The sequence below is a fragment of the Cavia porcellus genome, unplaced genomic scaffold (assembly GCF_034190915.1).
Source record: "Cavia porcellus strain 051 isolate PalLab524CR breed Dunkin Hartley unplaced genomic scaffold, mCavPor4.1 scaffold_20, whole genome shotgun sequence".
Classification (NCBI taxonomy): Eukaryota; Metazoa; Chordata; class Mammalia; order Rodentia; family Caviidae; genus Cavia; species Cavia porcellus.
In genome coordinates, this window is record NW_026947503.1 from 746,230 (window position 1) to 755,600 (window position 9,371).

The 9,371-nt window shown below is 39.1% G+C and overlaps 1 protein-coding gene across 4 annotated transcripts in view; it reads right to left on the reverse strand.

Moving 5' to 3' along the window:
- Positions 1 to 8,892, reverse strand: part of Adnp2 (ADNP homeobox 2) — an 86,578-nt gene extending 77,686 nt beyond the window's left edge. Inside the window, exons 1-4 of one of the 4 annotated variants that reach the window (XM_063231393.1) lie at positions 8,172 to 8,892; positions 7,580 to 7,654; positions 6,111 to 6,168; positions 1,604 to 3,146 (exon numbers count right to left, since the gene is read on the reverse strand). The gene's annotated coding sequence lies outside the window, so the exon portion shown is untranslated. Of the gene's footprint in view, positions 1 to 1,603; positions 3,147 to 6,093; positions 6,169 to 7,579 lie in introns of all 4 variants that reach the window. The other 3 variants (XM_063231391.1, XM_063231392.1, XM_063231394.1) reach the window with 3 other exon arrangements.
- Positions 8,893 to 9,371: the final 479 nt, after the last annotated feature.

The following is a 9,371-nucleotide window of genomic DNA, read 5'->3' on the forward strand; positions in this document are numbered from 1 at the left end:
ACGGCCCCCATCCTAGCCCTTACTCTTGCTTTATCCATATGAATTCCAAGCCCAATACCATATTCTCTACTTAACATAAACTTAGGAGTTCTATTTATCTTAGCAACATCAAGCCTTGCTGTCCATGCCATCTTACGATCGCGATAAGTATCCAACTCCAAAATGCACTAATTGGAGCACTTTGAGCAGTAACCCAAACTATCTCCTATGAGGTCTCCCTAGCTATCATTTTTCTCTCAATTCTACTTCTAAATGAATCATCCTAATTAATAAATTTAATGGAAACCCAAAAAGATACCTAATTACTCCTGCCCACATGACGCCTCACTATAATACGATTCATCTCAGCTTTAGCAGAAACTAACTGAGCCCCATTTAACTTAACTGCAAGTGAGTCAGAATGAATGTTGAATATGCCACCAGTCCTTCTGCCCTATTTTTTTCTGATTCAGACACTTTCAAGATCATAGTTTATTTATTACTTCAGCTAAAAAGATAGTATACATATTAGGGAATCCTTTAAAATTCAACTCTAGAGTTATATACCACCTAGTACTTTTGTATTGAATGTTAATTTAAAAAAATTTCTAAATGCCTGAAAGCCCCACTATTAACATGAACTATGGTAATAAAAAATTTGACATTTAATTTGTTCAATGTATGGTATTTACATTATGAAACAATGGTGGTATGATAAACAGTGATAAAGAAATAGTAAAAATAAACTTTAAAAAGCAAACACTTATAATCTTACAATGTGCTAATTACCATAATTGTACATAAAAAATTAAAACATAGAAGAGCTTTCTGTTACAAAATTCTTAATCATCTGAGTTGTATTCATTTCTTGCTACCAATCTACATGCAATATGAGCTAGGACATTTGATTTTTTTTCAAGAAAGTATAAAAATGACATTTCAGAGCAGGCACTAATTTACTTGTGGACAGAAGAAAAAAACTATACTAAAGATTAGGGAAAAAAACTATAGTCAAGTCTCTTTCCAACAAAAATAATAAAAACTGGTAAAAAAAATGATAAGAGATGCATAAGCAAAGAGTACCGTGAACGGCACAGATCAAAAAACCCTGCAAACAATGAGATACTCGTCTTCTCTTATGAGAGGTCTATTCTGCCATCAGTACTGAATGGAGCAAGTGTAAGGGGCACCAGGTGTATAACTAACTCTTGCAAAATACTAAGATGGGGACAGGGAGAGCCAGATTCAAAATACAAACAGCATAACTGGAATGCAGCCAGCCCCAAACTGGCTTTGTTAAACAACGGACATCTCTGATTGAATAGTTAAAATTACAACACAAGGTACCAAAAAAAAAAAAAAATAGGAAGCAAAATCCCTGGGGGCATTTTATATTAAGTATTTACTATGCTGTTTCAATTTTTTTTTTTTTTTTTTTTTTTTTTTTGTCTTTTTCTTTTTTATCAGTACCGGGGACCGAACTCACGACTGCCTGCTTACAAAGCAGGCGCTTATGCCGCTGAGCTAATTCCCGAGCCCCTGCTGTTTCAATTTAAAAATAATTTTGCTAAGTAACCATTTCCACTGAGGTCTATATATAAAATGCCCAAATAGATACATTTACCTTCGTTTGGCGAGCTGAAGGCCTTGTGGCTTCTGTTGGAATTGTAGGCAGAAGGCAAATGTACGGGCTCGTGAGGGAAAACTCAAACTGGGGTAACCCAAAAGCTGTGCGTCGGGGTAACCAGAGGAACTCGGAAAGTCAGATTACACCAGAAACCCCAAAGTAGGAGTGAGAATGGCCGGGACGGCAGGCCACCGTGGCGGTCACACAAGAGGAACGGGAAGAGCAAGGCCTCTCGCGGCAGCAGCATCCTGCATCCGTGCAAAAAACCAAAAACCACCGCCGTTTCATAAACCAAAAGCCAGTTACAGTGTGGGAAGTACGAACAGCAGAAACCTGTAAGTCAGTAAAACAAAACCCACTGGCTTAGAAGAGAGAAAGAAACGGCTTCATGTGAGAGTCGGTTGGTGAAGCCAGCACCGCGGCCCGGCCGCGGGACAGGCTGGCGGCGGCCTTCACCCTCGCCGCCTCCGGGTCCAGATCCCCGAGCTGCCGCCTGTCTCGGCGGTGAATCGTGCTGCTCCGCCAGAAGGTAAGAAACACATCCCCAAGACGTCTGGGGTCTGGGCCAGATAAACCTGAGCCCGCCTGCTCAGCAGCGCGGGTCCCGCTCCCAGTTGTCAAGAACAGCTTCTTGTACCTTCCCCACGAGGCGCTGTTGAATGTGGCTGTTGGTGGGAGAATGTGTCCTCATGTCAAAAAGTAAGAAGCTCTGGCCTTGGAGATTTAGCTCAGCGGCATAAGCGCCTGCCTTGCAAGCAGGCAGTCCTGAGTTCGATCCCCGGTACCCATAAAAAGGAAAAAGACAAAAAAAAAAAAAAAAAAAAAAAAAAAAAGTAAGAAGCTCTGCTCCCCAGGTGTTTAGCTCATCGTTCCCGCGTGTTTCTAAACTGATAATGCAATTTCAACGGATTCCCTCTCGCACCACTAAGTAATTCAGTCCGATTCTGGACTGCTGCTGGAAGCTGTGTCTCCTTAACATGCTTCAGAGCTTCATCAAGAACATCCCCGGGTGGAGCATCCTTGCAGATCACATTCCTCGTCAAAAGACTTCTGCATCTCCTCTCTCAGGCCTGAGCGGTAACCTTCCTCTTAAGGCTAATTCAGTTGACACACAGCCGCGTACTCCAGAGGACATACAGTCATTCCAAAGAGATGCCGGCCGCCCCTCCTGGAGGCCCGCCAGGAGCACCTCCTCCGTCAGGGTCAGCTGCTTCCTTGGAGTGGCCTTGGCGCCGCCGTCGGTCCTGCTGGTCGCAGTGGCCCGGTCGGTCGGCGTCGCTGGAGGCGGGTTGCTCCGCTGCGCCAGCCCGCGCTGGGCCACACGGGGAGCCGAACTGACCGGGAGCTGCTCCTCCTCCGCACCGACCCCAGACCCAGGCTTCCTGGTTAAATCCGGGCGCTGGGGCGCCGTCTGTCAGAAGCGAGACCTCAGGTAGTGGGGGGACAGCGGCCGAGACGGAGAGGGCGGGCCTGCGGGAGCGGGGCGCCTCCTGCCGGGTGGACGCCGCGCACAGCCAGGAATCCGAAGCCCAGCCGTTTGCTGTATTTTTTATAGCCAAATACGTATTATTATAATGAACGCCCTCACGACCATTATCTTTTTTAACACCATGCCAACCATTACATCACCTGAAACTTATACAATAAATTGTATACTAAAGACACTCAAACAATTTTATGCTTGTGAATCAAGCCTCATACCCCCGATTTTCATATGTATCTCCTTTGAAAATACTTTCTTCCCCTCACCTTGGCCCTATACATATGACATATTTCCTTACCCATTTTATTATCTGGCTTGCTCCCTCAAACAATCAAAAATATGTCTGACAAGAGTTACTTTTGATAGAGTAAATCATAGAAGCTTAAACCCTCTTATTTCTAGAATCATTGAACTTGAACCTGTTCCAAAGAACTCAAAATTCTTTGTGCTACCTATACACCACATTCTAATAGTGAGGCCAACTAAATAAGCTATCGGGCCAGTGACCTGAAAATGTTGGTTTACATCCTTCCCTTACTATTAACTTTATTACAATCATTGTAATCTATATTACTCTAATTTTAGGAACATTAGTCACCCTATTAAGCTCCCACTGACTATATGAATTGGCTTACAAGTAAGTATACTAGCCATAATCCCAATTATAATAATCAAAACCAACCTACAATCCACAGAAGCCACAACCAAATATTTCCTAACCCCAGCATCAGCATCAATGATCCTGCTATTTACCACTGTCCTAACCATAATATATTTAGGTCAATTAACCATCTTTTACTCTCAAAATCAAACCATTTTCTCCATTTTAACCCTAATAACCATAATATATTTAGGTCAATTAACCATCTTTTACTCTCAAAATCAAACCATTTTCTCCATTTTAACCCTATCATTCATAATAAAATCAGGCCTCACACTTTCCCCTTCTGAGTGCCAGAAGCAACTCAGGGAATCATGCTACCATTAGGAGTGATTTTGCTATAGGGGAATGAAATTCCCGACCTACTATATATCCAGTATAAGCTCCTGTTCTCTAAAATTGAAGAATGAATTTTAGGATCAATGGAGGTTAGGAGCAGAATTTAGGAGGTTAGGAGAGAAAGTTTTTGTCTGAGAGATACAGAAGGGGTCTCGAGTGGATACCAGGGACTCTTCTTTCTAGGGATTTTTATAGAGTAAAATCATGAGGTTTGTCATGGTTTATGTCGGTGGCCCCCAGGCCTCATGCCTTTGCATTATGCATTTGTGATTGGTTCATTGTCTTAGCTCCTGAATTGGGGGAGTGAGTGCTACACTGGCCTAGGGGTGGGGCCAGGATGTGATGTAATGTCAGGAAGAAGGCATGTCATGCTCTCTTGCAAGTTTCCGCCTTGCTGTTTGCAGCTGCCATAACTGCAGCCCAGGCTTGCCAGCCTGCCTTGGAGCCAACTGAGTATGGACTGAAACCTCCAAAAACTGTAAGAAATAAACCTTTCCTTTCCCATCTATGGGCTTCAGGTATTTTGTCTCAGCAATGAGTAAAAAGTAACTAAGACAAGGTTAGATGGGCCCAAGGTGGGAAAAATGGGAACTCACAAGGTGGGAATAAGGTGGAACAGAACTATGGTCAACCAATAAGATTAACTGCTCAGGTAAAATCGATTAAATCAGGAACAAATGAGGGAGTGAGTCATATAGTAAGCAGGCATGTTTAACAGCAGTGACTCTTCCTGTAGTGGGGAGGGATGCTGACTCCTGACTTCCTCAGGGTGATACAGAACTATTTGGACTGTCAATCAGTAGGATGTGGTTGTATTTGCTTTGCCTTTTGTCTTAAGATCTGGCTCACAGCAGGAAGCATTTGTCTCTTTCAAGGCTGCCAGTATCTGAACTTGTGCTCTGGCTTCTTTGAGGGCTCAGCCCTATCTGACTGCCTATCATATTTCTAACTAACTCAGCTGCCTGCAACAATTTTACTAACATGACAAAAAATCACTCCACTATCTATTCTTTTCCAAATTTCTCTCATCATTAATCAACCTTTAATTTTTACCTCAGCTATTATGTTCATTTTATAGGAGGATAAAGAGGACTTAACCAAGCACAATTATGAAAAAGTTCTAGCATATTCATTAATTACTCACGTGGGATGAATAACAGCAATTTTCATTTATAACCCCTCAATTACATTATTAAACTTTATTATTTACTCCATACTAACAATCTTCATATTTTCTATATTCTTTATAAATAATAACACAACTACATTATCCTTAAGCCACACTTGAAATATTTTACCATTAATAATTACCATTATAATAATCACTTTACTATCCCTTGAAGATCTAGCTTATCTAATCAGATTTATCCCTAAATGAGTAATTATCCAAGAAATAGTAAAAAATAACCTGCTCTAATAACCATTATAGCCTTACTTAACCTCTACTTCTATATACTAATCTATTCAACATCCTTGACTCTATTTCTATACAAAAGTAACATAAAAACCAAATGATACTTTCAGAACATAAAGAGATTATGCCTCCCATGATCATCTTTTCTATACTTCTCCTGCCCCTTTCATGAATAATAATCACTGTATACTAGGAGATTAGGTTAAGCAGGCCAAGAGCCTTCAAAGCTCTAAGCAAATATTAAGTAGTATTTATCCCTTGAATAAGGACTGCAAGTTACAATCTCTCATCAACTGAATGCAAATTGGATACTTTAATTAAGCTAAATTCTTACTAGATTGGTGGGCCCCAGTCCTACAAAACTTTAGTTAACAGCTAAACACTCTAATCAACTGGCTTTAATTTACTTCTCCCACACTAAAAAAAAAAAAAAAAAGAGGGCAGGAGAAGCCCCAGCAGGATTGAAGCTGCTCCTTTGAATTTGCAATTTAAAATGATAAAACATCTCAGAGCTATGGTAAAAAGAGGAGATTTAACCACTGTTTTTAGATTTACAGTTTAATGCTTACTCAGCTATTTTACCTACTTACCTTAATTAATCACTGACCTTTTCTCCACGAATCATAAAGATATCGGCACACTGTATCTTTTATTTGGTGCACGAGCTGGAATATTAGGAACTGCAATTAGTTTACTGATCCAAGCAGAACTAGGACAACCAGGAGCATTACAAGGTGATGAGCAAATTTACGATGTAGTTGTAAGTAAGCATGCATTCATTATAATCTTCCTTATAGTTATACCCATTTTAACTATCATCAGTGCTTTGGAAACTGACTAGTCCCACTAATAATTGGTGCACTGGACATAGGTTTTCCACAGATAAACAATGAGAGTTTCTGACTCCTTCCCCCATCATTTCTTCTTCTATTTTCATCATCAATAGTTGAGGCAGGAGCAGAAACTAGATGAACAGTTTTATCCTCCGCTAGGTGGAAATCTAGCACATGCAGGTGCTTCTGTGGATTTAACCATCTTCTCACTTCACCTGGCAGGAGTATCTTCAATTCTAGAGGCAATCAACTGTATTACAATAATTATTAATATAAAACCCTCCACAATAACACAGTATCAAACACCACTGTTTGTTTGATCTGTCCTAATTCAACTGTTCTCTTACTCCTATCCTTACCTGTGCTAGCTGCAAGTATTATAATATTACTCACAGACCAAAATTTAAAAACAACCTTTTGTGATTCTGCCAGAGAGGAAGACCCAATCTTGTATCAACACTTATTCTGGTTCTTTGGTCATGCAGAAGTTTATATTCTTATTTTACTGGGATTTGGCATAATTTCACATATCGTCACACACTATTCTAGTAAAAAAACAGCCCTTTGGTTATATGGGTATAGTATGAGGTATAATGTCTATTTGTTTCTTGGGATTTATTGTATGGGCCCATCACATGTTTAGGTATAGACATGGGTACATAAACCTACTTCATGTCTGCCACAATAATCATCGCAATCCCTGTTGGAGTGAAAGTTATTATCTGACTAGCAACATTACATGGAGGAAATGTTAAATGATTCTCAGCAATGTTATGATCCTTCCTTAGGGTTTATTTCCTTCTTCACTATAAGTGAACTAACAGGCATTGTACTAGCTAATTCTTCACTAGATATCATCTTACACAACACATATTATGTAGCTGCACATTTCCACTACATATTATCTACAGGGGCTATATTCACTATTATAAGAGAGTTTGCTCATTGATTTCCACTCTTTTCAGGTGATCCTTTATGTTCAACATGAGCAAAAATTCACTTCTTTGTAATATTCATGGAAGTTAATCTAACTTTCTTTCCTCAACACTTCCTGGGACTCTCTGACAAACCATGCTGACACTCTGATTAGCCAGATGTATATATACTGTGAAACAGCGTCTCATCATTGGCTCCTTTGTCTCTTTAATAGCTGTTATTGTTATTGTTATTTAATAGCTGTAATAATTTTCATAATCTGAAAGGCACTTGCTTCAAAATGAGAGGTTATAAACATTGAACTTACTTCAGTTAATTTAGAATGACTTCTCAACTTTCCTCCACCATATCATACCTTTGAACTGCCCATATTCATCAAATCCTAAAAACAAAAAAGTAAGGAATTGAACCCTCTAAATCTGGTTTCAAGCCACCCCCATAACCTTTATGACTTTCTTTTTTATTAGAGAAAAAAGCAAAACAGAAAAAAGGGTAAAAATAATACAGAATTTTTTAAAAAGTAAGAAATCACTAATTGATAAATTATATACTGTTATTGTAGAAGTAGTTGCTCACTCTATGACTTTCTTAATGAGAAAGATAATAATAAAAATATTACATAACTTTGTCAAAGTTAAATTATTGGTTAGAATCCTATATATCTTCATGGCCTACCCTTTTGAATTAGGTTTGCAAGCTGCTGCCTCACCAATTATAGAACTCTTACATTTTCATGACCACACACTAATAATTGTATTCTTAATTAGCACCTTAGTACTATATCTTATTTTCCTTATACTTACTACAAAACTTAACCACATATCTTAATTACTTTTTACTCATTGCTGGGACAAAATACCTGACACCCAAAATGAAGGAAGGAAAGGTTTATTTCTTACAATTCTTGGAGGTTTCAGTCCATATTCAGTTGGCTCAAGGCAGGGTGGCATGGCAGGGCTGCAGTTCATGGCAGCTGCAAATAGCAATACAGAAACCCGCAAGAAAGAAAGACACACACACACACACACACAAACACACCTTTTCGCCGTTACATCATATTCTAGTTCCACCCCTAGGTGGGTGTAACACTCACACCACCAATCCAAGCACTAGACAATGAACCAATCACAAATGCATAATTGCATGAGGCTTGGGGACCCCTGACATAACCATGACACTACATAAGAACTATAGATGCTAAAGAAATCGAAACAATCTGAACCATTCAACCAGCCATCATCCTTATTCTTACTGTTCTCCTTTCCCTTTGAATTTTATATATAACAGACAAGATTAATCACTCATTACTAACAATTAAAACAAAAGGCCATCAATGATACAGAAGCCATTAGTATATAGATCATGAAGAGCTGAATTTTGACTCCTACATAATCCCTACAACTGATTTAAAGCTGGAGAACTTCAATTGCTTGAAGTGGACAGCTGAGTTGTTCTTCCAACAGAAATACCAATCCGTATACTAATGTCATCCAAAATGTTCTCCATTCATGAGCAATCTCCTCTCTTTTTTTTTTTTTATTTAAGAGGAAAAAGAGAAAAACACAAAACAAACCAAAGCGGCGTAAGGGTACACGCAATACAGAACTACAAAAAACAAAACAAAACAAAACAAAAAAACATAACAGTAAGAAATCACCTGCTAGTAGATTAAACACTATCTTCTTGAAAATAGTTCCTCAAATCACAGTATCAAAGAACACAAGGTGGACATTCAAACAGGGAGACTGCAAACAGCTGTGTTCAATGTTCCAAAAACATTGATAAAGTAGGCTATTTAACACCCCCAAACACACTTGCTGTTATATCCGTTAGAGCTCTTTTTCTTTTTTTTTTCCCCCTCTCTTTTTTACAACAAAATTTACACATCTTGGATTTTATTACTCCTTAGTGCTTATTACTTTCTTTGGGGGGGGGGGAGAATACATTCAAATATGGCAAAACAAAGCTGTCAGTCAATACCAAGGATTTCGAAAACCTCTACTCTCAAAAGTTTGATAACACAGAAGAAATAGACAGATTCTTAGAAGCATATGAAGTACCAAAGCTAGATCAAGAGGATATAAAACTGTTGAATAACC